Below are 19,944 nucleotides of genomic sequence, written 5' to 3'. Positions count from 1 at the left end.
TTCATAGCATCAGGTATATACAGATAAATTTGGTACTTAATAAAGTATTTCTGAATAATACAAAATAAGATACTCTGAGGACGTTAGAAATTAAACACATTTAATCTGATTGTTTCAATAAATTGTTAAATAACTTTCAGCTTACAGCATACATGTTGACTTTTCTCTTGCAGGAATTTTTGCACAAGATCGAATTGAACCAGAAGAAAACCAAGTCAAATTTACTGAAGAAGGAGATTCTGTGACACTGAAATGCACATATCACACAGACAATCAGTATGTTCTACTTTACTGGTACAGACAGTATCCTAACACAGCACCTCAGTATTTACTGTATAGAGGGGCTAAATCAGCAGATGGGGAGGATGATACCTCTGACCCTCACTTTGAATCGACTGCAACTGATTCATCTACTGAACTCAAGGTTGAAACAGTAACTCTGACAGATACAGCTCTCTATTACTGTGCTCTTAGAGCAGCCCAGTGATACAGAGTCTCAGAGAAGCTGTACAAAAACTCACTCAATGTTTTCTATGAAACCGTAGATAATAAAATACCACAGCATCTTATCTGAGAAATCAAAAATGTTTGACTGTGTTGTGTGGTTGCAGCTGCTTAGGCTGTGAAAAGGTTACATTAGGACAATTTCGAATTTTGTGGGCAGTGACTACGATGAAAATGGAGAATGAAACAGCCAGCAGAGGGGGTGGGGAGATAATCAGGGCTATTACAGTTTCTCATGAGTTCACTCACTGCAGAGAAACTCACACACAGGGAGACCAACACCTCAGAGCTGATAGCATAAACCGAGATTTGATCTGATCAGCATAAGACAAATGGAGAAATCATTTCTACTGATTCTCTCCATAGCATCAGGTAAATTGGAAAATGTATTTCTGAATGCCATGGAATACTAGATACTCTCAAGATATTACAAATTTAACATATTTAAGCTGATTTTGTGAAAATTGTTAAATAGCCCTCAGTTGACAAATATATGTTGATTTATTTTGCAGGAATATTTGCACAGGATCAAATTGAACCAGAAGAAAACCAAGTTAAATTTACTGAAGAAGGAGATTCTGTTACACTGAAATGCACATATCAAACAGGCAGTCAGTATGTTAGACTTTACTGGTACAGACAGTATCCTAACACAGCACCTCAGTATTTACTGTATAGAGGAGCTAAGTCATGGAGTGGGGATGACACCTCTGACCCTCACTTTGACTCGGCTGCAACTGATTCATCCACACAACTCACTATTCAAATAGTAACTGTGACAGATACAGCTCTATACTACTGTGCTCTGAGAGTAGCCCAGTGATACAAACTCACTGAGACACTGTACAAAAACTTCACTCAGTATTTTCTATGAAACTGTAGATAATAAAATCCCACATCCTGTTGTCAGAGAAATTAAATGTTTTTTTGTTGTTTGTTTTGTAGTCACAGCTGCCTGGGTCTTGAATAGTTTATGTCAAGGCAACTTTGAATGAACATTAGTACTCTGAGCTTTAGAAACTGAAAATAAGACATGAGTATGCAAATTTGTGGTTACAGCTGTGTGGCTGTGAATAGGTTATATTAGGGCAGCTTTGAATTTACGTTTAGTATTTTGAGATTTAGAAACTGAAAAGTACAGACTACTGCCTTTGTTTTTCAGTCATTTATTTCCGTCTGTAGCAGAAGTTAGGATTAATTGTAATATCACTGAACGTAATAAGGTACTGTGTGTTTCTCATTATTATAGTAATATGAACAGCCTCAGACCTCTCATCATGCTCTAATTTAGATATATGTCCCGATCAATTTACATCTAGTATTCTGAGTTTAAGAATCTAAAAATATGAAATATGTATGCAGATATTTCTGATTCCGTTCAGTTTTCTGACATTTATTGCTGTCTTTTGTAGGCGGACTTAGAATTGATTATAATACGTTTTGTGTTTGATCATTATTACACTTTGGGAAAGGTATTATGTTTTAGGTTTGCTGCAGATACCTAGAATGTAATTATTACATAAGTTATTAAATGAGTATTAAAATGATCTAACTGGCTCCACCACATCAAATCTACATATGGGACAAACAGAGAACATAGATGAGTTTAAGGACAGATTTCATGCTGAGCTTAAAACATCATCAGTTCCTCTGAGAAGTGAGAAGCTGCATGTGTCTGATTCTGCTGTGTACTATTGTGCCCTGAGGCCCAAAGTGACAGGAAATAAAGTTGAAATAAGCATTAAATCAGTGTTATCCAAACATATTAACAATTGATTTCATAGCATAAATGTAGTCTGTGTGAAAGTAAATCATGTCCTTACCAGTAAGATTTGTCATAGTTGCTGGATTAATTATTCACCTATACCAGTACACTAGAAGTACTTGGCCATTATTCAGCTTTAATCAGAGAATTTTGACAATTTTCTCACAACTTCAGAATTTGAACCAGACTAGCCAACGCTTTGGTCATTTAGTAATGTAAAGTGAGGTATTTTAGATGATTTTCTTTTAATTTCATAAATAATTGTCTAGGTCATTCAACAGATCATCTTTTTTGCTAAGAGGCAGGCAGAGGTTTAAGAGAGAGATGCAGTGGATAATTGGTTAAAACACTTTTAAAAACAATGCTTTGTGTATTTGGAAAAACATCCCATTTACTGAAAGTAGTGCAAATGGTGAAGTAAAATGACATGTACAAAAATAAATAAATAAATAAATAAATAAATAAATGAATAAATAAATGTATGAAGTCCACAAAGCTTCTCTCATAGAAATGACTTAAGTCATGTTCTTCATTCAGGCCAATTTAGCTCCTACAACCACATAATGGAGTAGAATTTGGTCAGTATTCCACCTCTTGTTTGAAACTTGTTCAATGCTCAACTGCAACATGATTGAAACACCTTTTTTGATATAGTAAATCAATAGCCCCAGAGCTTTAAGAATTTATTGCTGTAGATTTAATTTTAAAAATTAAACTGCTGACAAACCACAGCACAGAAATTTTCAACCCGGGACAACTGTGATCAGTTTTGAAGGTGGACAAGTGAATCTGAGTTTTGAATATAACACGACTGCCAATCCTTATCTCTACTGGTATATTCAGCAATACAATGAGTCCCCTAAATACATATTAAGAAGGGCTAAATTTGTTGAGGACACCAGTGATGGATTCAAGGAGAGATTTAATGCTCATCTCAACCCTGACACAAGAACAGTTCCTCTGACAATCCAGGATGTGAGTGTGTCTGACTCTGCTGTGTACTACTGTGCGCTGCAGCCCACAGTGACAACAGGATATTCAACACTCATACAAAAACTCTAGATACAACATCTATGTCAATGGCACTTTTAGCAAACTTCTTTCTCCCTTCTCCCTCTCCATATAATAAACAATTTCTCATTGATTCAAAACCAGGAATTTTATATTATTGTTTTTGATCAGAATTGAAGTGTTGGAAATGTGTAACAACCTTGCCTCCTCCCTCTCGAGTATGAACCATTCAGTGTTCAGTGCCGCTGATCCACTAATCATCAGCCTGATTATCAATCATCTCACCTGTCTCCACCTCGTTATGCCTCCATTTGTTCTTCTGCTTATACCCGTGTTTTAGTTCTCCCTCGTGAAGTCTATGTAAAGGGCATGCCAAGAGAAGGGCACAGAGACCGGAGTGGCAGTGCAGAATTTTGCCATTTATTGAAGGAAGCATCAGTACATTGTGAAAAAGGAAGAAAATCCATTAAACTTTGGAAACCGAAAGCGAAACAAAAATAAAGTGAAAGCAAAATAATTCTATACAACTAAACAAAATCTGCTCTGGCCTCCATTGATAGAGGTCTAAAACCAGCAGAAACCAGTTTAGCATTTTAGGAAAACTAAAATACCAGTGCTTTGGTACACCTGGACAACAGACAGGGACCCTAAACGGGGGCAAAAAACAGGAACAAAACACAGGGGCAAAAAAAACAGGGAGCTCCCACACACATACATATAGTTTGGTGGCAAGCACCAAACAACAGACAGTAGAGCATGGCTAATCTATAAATATATAAGGTTACAGTTAAACAAATGTATTCACTGAAATTTACATAATGCTATTTAACAAATAATCTCATTAAAGAAAACAAAGCAATCACATTAAGAACAATTAGGAAACACAGAGTGATGTTTGGTCCCCTCAGGTAATTAAAGATGGTATTTCCCGCCGCCTTGCCTCTTGGAACTCAATAAATAGCCTGTGTTTCCACACTTGCCCCTTTCCTTGATGGACCAACCTGGAAAGATGACTCAGGCAGGTAACAATGGATAAAGGTGAATTACAGAATCCCTCAGCAACTAAGTTTGTGTACTTAACTCAGAAGCTGAAAGTAAAGAAAAGGTTGTGGAAGACAAATGGTAGTTTGTGTTATTATATATTGCAGATTTTATGTGTATGTGATAAATGAGGTGGAAACCAAACCGATGTAGTGGCCTTTATGTGCGGCCATCACACACAGCCGTCACAGTCTACTCTTGTGAAAGTGTATACTAAGCTAGTTACGTCTGGTTCCTGCTGTAAAATCGGCCTGTTTAGTTGAAAGCCCACTCACCACGTCAAGATATTGGCCACAAGTGGGGTATTAGTAAGACAGGACAACCCTCTTAACTAGCTCTTGCAGACCAAATTTAGTTTGAAAATATGAAGATTAATAAAAAAATAATCAAAACAAAATTTGCTAGATGTACAATGAATTATCGTCTTTGAAAAAGTCGTTCGTCTCAAGTAATGTGTTTTCTGAAATTACACATTTACACCTATTCATTCTCTTGGGTATGACTCGAGTGTGATCATTTTCCTCAAAATATGATAATTTTAAGCTTCTGCTATACTTTAACATTTCCCATCTGGCACCAACTGGAAAAAAAAAAAATATATATATATATATATGGCCTACAAAATGTAGGTTAAACAAATTGTGTACGTTATGTTTTCTGCTCTCTTTATGAAGTAAGCAGTCTTCAGTTGCCACTCTCAGTCAATTCAATGAGTACTTTACCTGACAGACATAACTGTAGCCTATTGTATTAGGTAACCTCTGCTTCAGGGGCGGGACTTACAGTCATAGGACGATTGGTGCGTAGGTGATCTAGAATTACATTGGAGGCAATAGACAAAAATATCTATGATGGTGAACTTATAGAAGTTGATCTTGTCACCTAGGGTGAGGGTGGCACTATATCACAGATTATAATACCAGTAAGTAGCTGAATTCAGGTAAACAACCTAATGTCTGTCGCAGGATAACTACCACATTTTATGTTTCAAAGGAAGAAAAAAAGTGACTGTTGTAACACTGTTTCACCTGTAGTCTTAACCATGGAGGCCTGTCTAACTGAGGCAGTATAACACGCATAATGAGATATCTAAATATGTATTTCAACAAAATATAGTGGCCAACAACCCTTTATGCAAAAGAAAGAAAAAAGAAATTAATATTCTTTTTAGCGATTTCAGTCCTCAAACAAAAGAACAGCATCCAGAATGATTAAATGACTAAAAGTGAATGCAAAACTCAAGAGAGTTCGACAAACAGGTTGCATGGGAGGAACTTCCTGAGTGTTTCTCATGAGTTTTACCACCTGGTCATTTATTCACTTCTAAGAAACTTAGAGCAACAGAGAGCAACTCCCTCAGATGACTGTGAGCATAAAGACAGACCTGATCTGACCTGACCTGCAGTCAACATGGAGAAACTTCTTCTACTGAATCTCATTATGGCATTGGGTAAAACATAATCGTCACTTTAAATAGTTAAATAGCTAGATATATTTTGTTTTATATATGTATAACATTCATGTACAATATGCTGGGAGATTCACATTAGCGCTATTTAAACGGCATCAGTAATTGGAGGATTAGTGTTGTCACTTTCTACTGTAAAGATACATTTCATTTCATTCTTTCTTTCAGGGATATTTGCACAGGATCGAATTGAACCAAGAGAGAGAGAAAATCAGCTCAGAACAGAAGGAGATTTTGTAACTTTTGAATGTTCCTATGATACAGGCAGCAATACTGTTCTCCTTTACTGGTACAGACAGTATCCTAACAGAGCACCTCAGTATTTACTGTATAAAGGGGCAAGATCATACAGTACATATCAACACAACTCTGACCGCAGTCAGTTTGAGTCAGAAACATCAGACAAAACTACGAAAATCACCATTAAAGGAGTAGCTCTTTCAGACTCAGCTCTCTACTACTGTGCTCTTAGAGTAGCCCAGTGGTAGAAATTATAGGGGATGTTGCACAAAAACTCACAGGAAGTATTTTCTTTGAACCTGAATATAATAACATACCACAGCCACAATCTATTTTCAGTTATACAACAATACTTTTCTGAGGATTACCTTATGTGGTAATACATGCAGTAGCACTAAAGAGGTCATATCATTTATGCGTAATTACTGCTTCTTTTATAATCCCCCAGTGACATGGCCACACAATAAGGTGGGAAAACTGCCGGCATAAGCAGTGGACAGTGTCAAAATTGTGAATGCTTTCATAGTCAATCAGAACACTGTGAGTCTTGTACAAGCAAAGCTAGCTGTACAGTTTTCAGTCTTTCACCACACAAAAACAGATTACCATACGCTTGTTCTACACTTTTACTCAAACACGTTGTCTATGTCACTCAGGTGGAGGATTTCAGACAGATAGCTCTACAATACATTGTTTAAGATACTGTGACGTGCAATCCAATAAAATGACCACTGTGTGGCACTATTCAGTTACTCTCATCCTGGATGTTCATAAAACCTCATTTAAAATATCACACTAACCCACTTCAGAGCTTAGCAAAGCAATTAATCCTTGCAAATGTGGAAGAAGTGTGTAGGACTGTAGATTCAGAGGTACATTTTTTTTCCCATTATCAATTAGGTAGCCTAAGATTGTGAATTTAAAATTATATTTATAAAAGTGCTATTGGGATACGTGGAAATACTCAGTTTTTGGATAAGAATGAGAAGATTAGAGGTCGCCAAAGAAGAAAATCATTTCAACGACTGTTTGTTTTCTCTCTTTCCCCTTCCTCTCTTCCCACTATCTATACATTTCTGCTCACAGAGAGGGGGAGCTCTGACAGCTGGGGAGTGTGAAACAAGAAAAAGGGAGGTACAGTAGAGGCAGGCAGGCAGGCAGGGAGGGAGGGAGGGAGAATCATAAATTCATACTAGATTCAGTGTTGGGTATATTCACCTTTTACGTGTCGATGTGACTGCATTAACGATCATGAACAACTGGCTGAAAATTTCATTACTTATTGCTGCATTTTGCTGTGGTATGACTTTATGCATTATCTATAATATTTGTTAATTCTCTTTGAGACTGCCTGTCATGAAGATATGTACAACCTTCACATAAATGATTCATGTCTTTTACAGAATGCAGAGGGAAGGACTCGGTTAAACAGACAAACAGTGATGTTATCATTTCTCAGGGTGGATCAGTGAAACTGAATTGTGAATTTAACAGCACCAGCAATAACCCATATCTCTACTGGTACATACAGCAAGCCAACGATGCCCCCAAATACATGTTAAGAAGAGATAAATTTGCTAACGATACCAGAGATGAATTTAAGGACAGATTTAATGCTCATCTCAACATGAACACAAGAACAGTTCCTCTGACAATCCAGGATGTGAGTGTGTCTGACTCTGCTGTGTACTACTGCGCTCTGAAGCCCACAGTGACGACAGGATATTCAACACTCATACAAAAACCTTTGTTGTAAATGATACTTTAGCACAGTCATATCTGTAATGATCACCCTGTTTCAGCAGTCAGATACAAAATGTTGTGCTATCCTTTCCAAAAAGTTTAAGTATTCACACAGCCATTGCTCTTTTTCCAAGTATTGTATAATACAGGCTTAAAGGAAAGTGTGTCAAATGGAAATATTACATCATGTATGTATTGCTGTCAGCTTTGTATCCTGATGACTAAGAACAATTATTCTTCCATTATGATATCTAAATAATTCTTGTTTATGAGACCTGAAATCGATGGTTCTTTTTCTGTATGCGTGTAAGTATGACTTTGTTTTTCTCCCACTCTCAGTCTGGCATCAATACCCACCACACCTCTAGAGCAGAAAGGATTCTGCCATAGATGTGTTCCTCGTAAACTGCTTAACAGTTTTGGCAAAAGTGACTTGTTTGTTTTCTAGTCATATAATATTTGCTGTTATTGATTTTTATGAGCAATTTAAGGTGACTCTAGAAGAATGTTTCTACTGCAAATATAATATGTTTACTAGAACCTCTTTTTAAAAAAATAATAATGCACTACAACTTCCCTGTTTTTTTTTTTTCTTTTTTTTTTAAACCATGAATCAGTGAACAAATATTAGTAAAGATTACTGTTGTGACATTTCCAAAATATCTGTTAAATATGCAAGTTATAAACAAAAAACTGTACACATACCTGTGATAAGTAACTTCCTGATTTGGTTTGTCAGGAAGTTATGAAGCGCAGCAAACCTCAGGGGAATGCAAAGGAAGCTCTCAGATCAGTCTGCTCTTCAACACAGATCCAATCTAATGCTAATCTAAATCTCATATTAAAAATGAAGAATTCACCTCTACTGATTCTCATTATAACTTCAGGTAAATAAGTGTAATGGCAAATGCTATAAATGCAGTTGACTAGAGTTGTTTAATTTTTCATCAATACAATTTCATTTTATAAACATTTTGATAAGAACAAATGTAACTTGTCAGATGTTCTCACATATCTTTTTGTTTTCACGTTAGGTGTATTTGCTGAAAACATTTGGCCAACGGTGGACACCAGCATGATCAGGAAAGAGGCCGAAACTCTAAAACTCACATATTCATATGAGTCAAGTCGTGGTGTTCGGTGTTTATGTTACAGACAGCATCCTAACAGAGCACCTGAATGGTTGACTACAGGCTCTAACTCTGGCTCTCGGATTGAGTCGAGTGAAACTTCTACATCTTGTGGTCTAAGAATAAATGGCATAACTCTGGCAGATACAGCTCTTTACTACTGTGTTATTAGACCAGCCCAGTGATACAAAGTATCAGAGGAGTCGTACAAAAACTCACCTGGACAATTTCTTTTGAAGCTTTAAAAAGAAAATACCACAACCACAATGCAGTTATCAAAGACTCTTTATTTTCACTGATTATTCATTATGTGGTTATACCTGCTTAAGTTATGAGAAGGTTACAGTGGCACAGTAATATTTTCAATTAATGTTTAGTTATTTCATTGAAACATCTATACAAATAAACCTAATTAAAACAAATTGCATGTATTTTCACAGTAAAATACTAAGAAATGCTCTAATCATTTTTTAAAACAACCAAACACTCATGTCACCAGTTATGAAGGTGGACTAATTGTTCTATAAGTTTAACACTACCTAAAAAGCTATTTTTTTCCCTTTCCCTTGTTTTACGCCTTCAGTTTTAATATTAAGAATTATATATATATATATATATATATATATATACACACACACACACACACACACATATATATATATATATATATATATATATATATATATATATATTTTTTTTTTTTTTTTAACATTGTGACTCTTTATATGGAGATGGCAAATAGCCATGTCCCATGTCCCTGTTAACTGAAAGTAAATTAGAATCATTATGTAGAATCATAGAGTAATTGTGTAGTATGAAACAAACAAACAAACTAACAAAAAAACTACTAATTTTACATGAAGACTTTGAAAAGGACGAGACAATATTTTATGAAGAAGACTGGTGGTAAAGAAAAAACTGGTCATATCTGACCCACTGTTGCCTTTGAGAGAGGCACTCAGAGTTGGACAACTTAGTTGTTTACAACATAAGCATATAAGAAATAAAAAAAAATATATATTAATAATTTACCTATCAATATTTTGTATGTGGAACCAATTTACAACCTGTTGCCCTAAATATTTAAACAGTTCTGTTTGTATGTTGTTTGAATTTGTGTTAATTGATGAACCAAAATCAAACTTCTTTTGAATATCAAGCAATAAAATTTTTTGTTAGACAGGCATGTCCATCATCATTTGAATCTTAACTCTGTTGCAATGTACTCTTGGTAGTTGTGCTGGACAGGTTTAGAAGTTGTGTGAATCTATAGATCAGTTACAGAATCTTGTTATCTGATATGCTAAGGTATTACCAAAGTAACAGTTAGAATGGGCACCCCTCAATAGTCCTTTTATCTCTCATCTGTCACGACTGAAATATCGATCAATACATTAAAACTACGATCTGAGTGTTTTGCTTAAATAAACTGAAATATGTTACTCTTGGCAATTAATCACTAATAACAGATTATGAGGCAGAATAATTTGAAACTGGGCATTCTAGTCAACATGTACAGCTTTTGAATATCTTTGAAGCGTTGATAATCTGTATGTGGAAGGTGAAGGTCATGGTGGTCCCCCTGGTAAGTGGAACACTCTGAGCTGTGACCCACAAACTGGGAGAGTGGCTCCAACAGATCCCAGGAAGAACATCCATGATCTGGAAGAGAGGAGGAGCGCAGTCCTAATAACAGCTAAGATACTGCACAGGACCCTCAAGCTCCCAGGCCTCTGGTAGAGGACCCAAACTTGGAAGTGAAAGAAGACTGCCCAAAGAGGCAAGGGGGTAGATTTTTTTTTTTTTTTTTTTTATAAATGTATGTATGTGTGTGTGTGTGTGTGTATGTGTATATAAAATTTATTATCTATCTATCTATCTATCTATCTATCTATCTATCTATCTATCTATCTATCTATCTATCTATCTGTTTGTTTTTATTGATTTCCTTCCCCAGTATGCAAAGGACAGGACAATTACAGCACAAATGCTCAAACAACCTACCTCTACTGGTACAAACAACTGACAAACAGCTACCCAAAACATATGCTTAGCAAATATTCTTTTGGTGGAGGGAACGAGGAGCCTGAATTCAAAGAGAGGTTTAGTGCAAATCTTGATTCTATTTCAAAAACACTTCCCCTGAGAATGTGTGTGTCTGATTCTGCTGTGTACTACTGTGCTCTGCAGCCCATGGTGACTACAGGATATCCAACACTCATAAGATAACAGCTGTGCTTAGGATTTTTGTGTAAGGTTTGGTAAGTAGTCACTGATCAAGAGAGTCACCGTCTTTTGGTATATTTTCAGATCTAAGAATCTTGAAATTTTTCCAGCGTTTCAGAGCAATAAATAAAGCATCCAAGGCAAGAAAAAATAGAAAGAAAAAAAATGCAAACCTTTATCAGTCAATATTTTGAGGTATGAAATATGTGGATCTGGAAATCTCCTCTACCGAAATGACAGACTATGCATTTTACTACTGTGCCCTGAATCCCACAGAGGGAAATATAGATAGCCTGTAGTATAAAACCTCACAGCATCTGAGAGCTGCTCAGATTAGCATTCAGCTTTTGTGGATGAAAATGTGACTTTATTTCCAAAACAATTTGTTTGGTCAAAATCTTCATTCAGCTTGTCTCAGTACAAATAAATGTCCAAGAGAAGAATTTCAGAGACAACATTTAAAATGTAACTCCACCATTTCTCTCCTTTTTGTCAGAAAGAACAATTCAAAATCTGAACAAGTGGAAAAGAGAGAGCTGATATTTCTCACTCATACATAGAGCCAAGGAAAAAGTTTTTTTTTTTTTTTTTTTGTCAGTTGATTTTTTTACTAAGTATCTCTTATATCTTTCTTTACTTCTTTAGATCTATTAATCAGTGTATTGCCTGTCATGTTTACCCTGTGTTGGCTGCTTGTCTGTTCCTCCTTTCCTCTATTATTTCTCAGTTTGATGAAATATAGACCTTGTTTTGCACATGCATGCAGTTTCCTTTGAACCTGTCTACACAGCTTCGGTGTCTGAGAGGAGATTACAAACTAGGTCAGTTCTGAGCCAGAGGAGGGAGCTCTTTGTTCACAGAGCTTTTTAAAGTCACAGAACTGAAGATAAATCACTCAGTTCTGACTCTGGATACTTGTTCAATGTTTCATCAAATCAGCTCAGACATCATGTCGTCCTGTATAGTGTTAGTCCTGTTCCTGCTTGTAGGTGAGTACATGATTTCTTTACAATGCATCTGTTACTATAATATACGAATGAGTCATCTATCCTTGTTATGCTTAACATAAATAAATTTCTCATGACTGGGGAGATTGAAAGGGAGTGATTAAAGGGATGTCTTTTATTTTTCCCTGCAGGTGAAATGTGTGCAGACACAATAACATCCCTTGACCCTGAGAAGCATGTTTTAGTGGATGGCACTGTTAAATTCACCTGTCAGTATGAACATACCACTGGTGGAACTCCTACTTTACAGTGGTATAGACAGTATCCAAGATCTAAACCAGAATTCCTCATTTACATCTTGGAAGGTGGAACTGTGAGTGAATCTCCTCCTCCTCGTGTTTCTGCTAAAATTAACAAAACATCAAAACACGTGAATCTGGAGATTTCATCTGTTGAATTGGAAGACTCTGCATTATACTACTGTGCCCTGAAGCCCACAGTGACAGGAAATTCCTACAGGTTCTACAAAAATCTAAGTGAAGGTGCCTTGCACATTAAAGACAAATGATTCAGTCATCAAGTTAAAATTGAATCATAAGTTGCATATTGCAGTTTGTTGGATGATGAAATGTAGTGAAAACTCTCCACATTAGACATTTTCAGAGTATATAATTATGTAATAATGAAATGTAATTGTGTGTGAATCTTGCCATGAAGGAGAAAGCATTCCACCCCATTGCTGTTTTACTATTGCCAAGGACACGAGTACAGCAGACGATGAGGACAAGTAAGACAAAGATTTCACAAGCTAGACAAAGCCAGGGATATTCCAGAAAGCCAAATGTGACCAACAAAAAGAGGTGAAGACTGTGATTGAATAAAGGAAAATCAGACAGTGACAGGAAACAGAATGCACTTAATGAAACACAGAGGGATTCACATTAATCAGCATAAAATAGATATTTATTTCACTAGGACCTGTTAAAATCCAAAATAGAATGTCGACACTACATTATTATACATAAGTTCATTTCTTATAAACAGTGACCACCAGCCTAAAGATATGTGGGTGATAAAGTGTCTTTGAAAGAGGTTAGGACTCAAACAGTAGAGGGCACTCTTTAATCAAGTTAGACAGCTTTTACAGATTGAAACTTGTTACTCTAGAGGAAATATTCAGACTGTGTTTGACTGAGAATCTATTTTGAAATTTTACTTTATCTGAACTCAATATGTGTCTAAATGTCTTAAAACTAAGACTATTGCAGTTTGTCAAACTCTTGCTCATCAGACCTTGTCTTACAATAGAGTGATAAAGTTTTGTCACCACACAGTAAACTAAACACCTCATAATCCAAGAGCTGTTCTGAGTGGCATAGTTGATTATGCAGGTTAGTTCAAGAAATCAACAACAGGGCTGTGAGCCCATCAGGGACCCTGACAGTTAATCATCTTCTGAGTCATCTCCTCTGGACGAGTAATGTGATGGTGTCACCGCTCAGAATTATAGTATACAAAAAAGGAACTTCCTGAGTGTAGAACATGTGTTGCATGCCACCTGAATTTACTCACTGCAGACAAACTTACACTACACGTTCATTAACACTCCAGATCGCTGTGAGCACAGATCTAATATGGTCTGCATTATCAACATGAGATCTCTTCTACTGATTCTCATTATGACATCAGGTATCCTGATTTCAAAATTCTTCTAGTTCTATGTTCCAAACCATAACAGATGTCAAATCTATCCTACATGTTTGCATTAATTTTCCAATGTGTTTATTTCCTGTACAGGTATTTATGCTGATCGGATTGAACCAACAGGGAACACAAATATGTTCGGTAAAGAAGAGGATCCTGTGAATATGAGGTGCTCATATGATACAAGCAGTCAGTTTGTTAGGCTATACTGGTACAGACAGTATCCTAACACAGCACCTCAGTATTTACTGTACAAAGACGCTCGAAGTTGGAGTGATGAGGATATCCCTGATCCTCGATTTGCATCTAGTACAACCCGGACATCTACTGAACTCAGCATTAAAAATGTAACTCTGACAGATACAGCTCTCTACTACTGTGCTCTGAGAGCAGCCCAGTGATACAAAGACTCAGAGAAGCTGTACAAAAACTAATGCTGAATAATTGCTTTGAAACACCAGATATCAAAGAGATGCTCAGACCACATTATGTTATCAGCTGAACACAAAGAGTCTTTGAAGCAGAAATGTCATTGTAGCACCTGCACACCAACAGACAAACAGAAAAAATGACAACACAAACACACACACACAGACACACACGCACGCAAAATGAAATTATCTCATAGAATTACATGAAGACAGACAATGCTGATGATTTAACTTAATGAACTTAACTTTTGAACTTATTTAATGTCTGTGACTGAAACAATAGCTACAACAGATTCCTACTGATATAAAACAAATTCAAGTAAAATGAAGCAATGAACACAACACTACACTAGAGACTACTTCAATTGTATAAATCAGCGTGGAACTCTGAATGTTACCACTGTTTGTTACTGTGGTCTTATGGCTGGAGACAGTGAACTGAATAAGTAAAATGTTGTAATGCTTATTTTGGTGGATTTTTTATTTATTTATGTTAGTTTGTTGATTTTTTAAGACTGTGGACTGTAAAAATAAGTATGATGAGTAAAATTGTTAAATTGTTAGAGACAGCATTCCAAGATCAGCCTCCGGTCTGTCTTAGATAAGTTGAAGTCAGAAATCTTGGTCTCGGTCAGAAATCTCATTAATGCGAACTATAGCTTTAGTAGCCATATCAAAGCAACGATTAAATCAGAATCCTAGCATCTCGAAAATACAGAGAGAATTAGAGATTTCATGGCCAAATAAGACCTACAGTAACTCTTGCATGTCCTCATCTCCAGCAGGGTTGACTACTGCGATAGTCTTTTTACTGGCCCTCTCAAAGATACTATTGGAGAGCTGTAGCTCATTTACTATGTTCATTCAGAATGCTGCTGCTAGAACCTTAACAAGGACCATGAGAACTCAGCACATTACAATTCTCAGATCCTTGCACTTACTTCCACTTAGCTGCAGAACTGCTGCTACTTGATTTTAAATCTATTATGTCTAAATAAAAACAAAAACAAAATGTATTTCCCATGAGCTTGAAGAGTACAAATCAAATAGACCTATTTGATCATTACTGACTTGTCAAGTAGTGGAAGTAGAACCAAACATGGTAGGATGGTCAACTGGAGGGCCACTGGACTTGGTTGTAGATACTCGACGATGTTTCACCTCTCATCCTAGAGGCCTCTTCAGTTCTTACTGACTAATGGGGAGTCCCAGGTATGTAACCTTTGTGGGGTTGTTGTTAAGGCCATCATGTGACTTGGTAGTTAGTGGTAGTTTAAACGACAGTCGTTAGAGTTGTTGGAGTCACATGTGGCCAGGTGTGAATGGTTGTTAAATCTCCTGGGCAGGGATGAAAGGACAGTATTGTAGGTGGGTGAGGAGTGGTGTCATAGACCTCCTTCTCCTCCTCCTTTTGAGGGATGGTTTCTTGACTTTGAAGTAGATGGCTTCCTTCACCCTTCTTTCAAAACATCTGCTTTCCCTGTCCAAAATGTGCACATTGTTGTCCTCGAAGGAGTGTCCCTTGCCCTTTGAGTGTAGGTACACTGCTGAGTCTTGACCTGAGTGCATTTATTTAGAGGTTGTTTCGTTTCCCCGATGTATAAGTCTGAGCATTCTTCATTGCATTGGACTGTATTTACTAGGTTGCTCTTCTTGTGTTTGAGTGTGCGGCCTTTCGGATGGACGAATTTCTGCCTTTGTGTGTTACTGGGTTTGAGAATCACTGGGATGCGTTGCAGAGGCAGTGAAAACCGTAAAGCAACAACTGTCACAGGACAAGGCCCTCAAGAATAGAGCTAACCTCAGCCCAGACCAGATATGGGATCTGCTGGACCTCTGTCTGGACACCACCTATTTCCAGCACAACAATGGTTTCTACAGACAAAAGCATGGCTGCACCATGGGCTTACCAGTGTCTCCCATTGTTGCCTAAGCGGTCTATTGCTACTGTCTTGTGGAGCTTCATTTGGTCACAAAACTCAAGGTGCCAAAGCATGTTTCAGATTTCATTGAAGATAAAAATTAAAACATATTTTTTGTAATCCATGAATGTCATGCATTAACCACCTGTTCTTCTGTTGTTATGTAAGGAAAGCCTTCACAAAACTGCAGAAAACATTAGGTAGCAGTGTCAGAACAACCACAAGAGGCAAGTGTTTCCATAGAGAGATGCTTTGTTTTTAATCCAGAACAGATATCTGAACACTACAGAAGGTGAGATATATCTGTCAAGCTTATCAGACCCTTTACACTCTCTTTACACCTCACCATGGCTGGAAATGCTAAAATGGATGGGTTTTGACCTTTGTAGGTATTTGGAGAAAAGAATTCAAGAAAATAAACGAATGAACAGATGTAATGAATGAATAAATGCAATATCCAGTCACTTACTGGACCAGACAGATCAACCCAACGATTGAAAACTGCTCGATCGCGGAGAGAAGAATACAATCTAAGATACCCAATGCTAGGGTCTCATCATTAAAGTGCATTGGACAGGATGGTCTTATTTGTGTCCATTTCTTCCATAAACTTTACATGAGGGTGATTAAATCCATTCATCAGATGTGCAGAAAAGCCATTACAGTTTAGCTGTGATCTTGATGCCAGTGCATTTGGGGGTGGAGCTTGTAGCTGTGCTTGGAGCCACTCTTTGGTGTTACTCAGATTAGATTCTGGTCGCAGCTGTTTTGCATCAACATGGTGCTCCGGTGTTTAGTAACAATATTGTCGTTATTCTTAGGTAAGAGTTTCATTTTAAATATATTTATTATAAATAATCAGAAAATTCATTAAACTGTAAATTTCTGATACATTTCCGTAGATAATGTGATTTGATTCGGGAACCTAAAAGCCCAAGTATAGCAGATCTATAACTTATTTGTGTTTTGTTTTTGTCATCCTCTTTTTGATAGATGCTACTACTGCGAACTCAGTAACATCTTTAGCTACTAAAAAGCATGTAACAGAAGGTGACAATATTACTCTCTCTTGCAACTATACTGCTGGTGGAGGAGATACTCTCCAATGGTACCGACAGCATTCTGGATCTGAACCTGAATTCCTCGTCTTAATTTATGAAACCGAGTCTGAGCGCAAGAGTGATGTTTATCCCAATATTTCAACTAAAGTTGACAAAGGTACTAAGCAGGTGCATCTGAAGATCACCTCTATTAAACTCTGCACTCTATTACTGTGCCCGCAGTGACAGGAAACAGCTCTGAACTGTACAGAAACCTAGGCCTGAGGAAAAACACAGTCTTCACTGTGAAAATCCAAAGCCATAAATCTTTGTACAAAGTATGTTGGGGAATGCATGTCCAGTGAGAAGGGTTTTGTAATCCTTTTTATACCACATTTGAATAAATTGTCCATGGCGCAATCAGTCTTCTGACAGTTTGTAGTTTGCAAAATATTGTAAAGATGCAGGTCTCCATCTGTAATGTTCTGCTGTTGTGACCCCTGTGATGTTTACAAAGGATGTTTCAGATATAACAGACTAACACTTCCAAGGAATGTCTCCAAAATTAATGTCACCAAGCACTAATTACTTTCATCTAATAATAATTTACCTGGTTAATCTAATTAAAACAAAATGCAAGTTCACTTAAGGATTTAGCAAGATGTCCACTTACCTTTAAGTTTAAAACAAAAAACCCATTGTGTCACTTTTTACAGGTGGGGTAAATAGAATATAGTGAACAGCATGCTTCATGAAAAGTTTTTTTTTTTTTTTTTTAATTTAAATAAATGAAACGGGCAGTCAGAGCGTGGAGCATTATATGTAAGTCAGGAAGAGTTTATGTAGTATTAGTTAGGGGAGCAGTGTCCTGTTACCCTGTGTTTACTCTCATTCTGTCTCTATGTTTACACTATATTGTCAGTTCTCACCTGTACATGATGCTCTATTTGAAAAGACCGCATTAATAAACAAACTCTTTTTTGTTCTCTTTATGGTTTGGGGAATGTTTGTGTGTGTGTTAGAATATTACAGGTTGTAATGAAATTTGATGAAACATGGGTCAGATATGATCCTGAAAATTAAAGATTTAAATTGTCTCATGAATATATTCAAATGAAAGAATGATATAATCTCTCACAACAACAGCAGAAATGCAGTCAAACTATCTGAAATATCTGCACAGGAATTCATCCACTGAATCTTTGTGCATCTGCTTGAAGTTACAAATCAGCATCGTTTGAAAATGAAAATGTGGCAGCTTGATCAGCAAGATCTAAGGATCAGGATCTTCCCTTTACATGTTCATGTATTACTGTGCCCTGGAGCGCAGAATGATAATTAAATGATCAAAGCCTTTTCTTTTTAGATGAATGTTTTCTGGTGATAAAGTTTCAGTGCTGTACTACCTAGTTTATGGTACAGACTGTATCCTAACTCAGCACCTCAGTATTTAGTGCGTAAAAGTGCTCGATCAGCAACCGCTACTGATCATAGCTCTGACCCTCAACAGTTTGAGTCGAAAACAGGTCAGACATCTACTGAACTCACTATTAAAGGTGTAACTCTGGCAGATACAGCTCTCTACTACTGTGCTCTGAGAATAGCCCAGTGATACAAAGTCTCAGAGAAGCTGTACAAAAACTAATGCAGAATAATTGCTTTGAACCAGTACAGATCAAAGGGACTGTCAAACCACAGTGTATTATCAGCTGCACGCAAAGACTCTTTTTGAAGTAGAAATGATGTGGTACCACCTGCGTAGCAACAACATAAAACTTGGTCAGATTGCTTAATGTGATATATATATATATATATATATATATATATATTTTTTTTTTTTTTCATTCAGAACATTTTTACTCAACTCAGTTTGTCAGTAATACACGTCCTGTAGCTGTAACCAGATTCACAATGATGTTCAAGGTTAAATCAAATAAAAGTATATTGATTCGGGGTCTTTAATTTTATTTTCTGTGTTTTGTCTTTCTGATGTATATTATAAATTTGACATTCATATCATTTTCATCTGAACACTTATGTTACTGTTGTCATTTACATTGCCATGTATATGTTTTGTAAAATAAATGTTGTGATGGAAAGATTCCTTCATTTCTATGTCAAGTACCAGCACCACCATATGAAGGCTTCTACAACACGATCGTGATGTTTTTGTCCTAATTATAAATGCTAAAGTCTGTAAATGCTTAGTTTGTGGAATAACACACTCAGTGTTGCATGGGCGAGTGTTAGGCCATTGAACTGCACTGGATATTTACACATGATTAGCTGCATTCATAATTGCATGATCAAACATCGTAATACTCACCATCCTTGGGTTAAAAGCCTGTGATTCAAATTTAATTAAACACTTTGCTACATCTCGTATCTGCACACAGTTAGGAAGGAAATATTTTGTGTTACAGCTGGGAAATTAGCATTCTTAACCCTTAGAAAACTTGAATAGGCCTTCAGAGCACAGCGCATAGTACAATGTCAACCAGCAACAAATACAGGGAGTAGTGTCCCCTACAGGTTGAATGTTTAGGTTTTATCTGTTGCAGGTGAAAAGACCCACTCATAAACCAAAATATCAGAGGCAAATTCATCAAACTAATAAATCTGCTTTTACATTTCTAGCTTCACTGAACATGACAAAATGGATGAAGAACTTACTTCATCACTGTCAGCTGTTGTAATGTGTGAAATATGAAAGCATGGGCTTTTTTCCTTTTATGTCACATTCTTCTATTCATGTGAACTTACAGTAAGATG

The sequence above is a fragment of the Chanos chanos genome, chromosome 5, assembly GCF_902362185.1.
Source record: "Chanos chanos chromosome 5, fChaCha1.1, whole genome shotgun sequence".
Classification (NCBI taxonomy): domain Eukaryota; kingdom Metazoa; phylum Chordata; class Actinopteri; order Gonorynchiformes; family Chanidae; genus Chanos; species Chanos chanos.
This window is presented reverse-complemented; position numbering follows the sequence as displayed.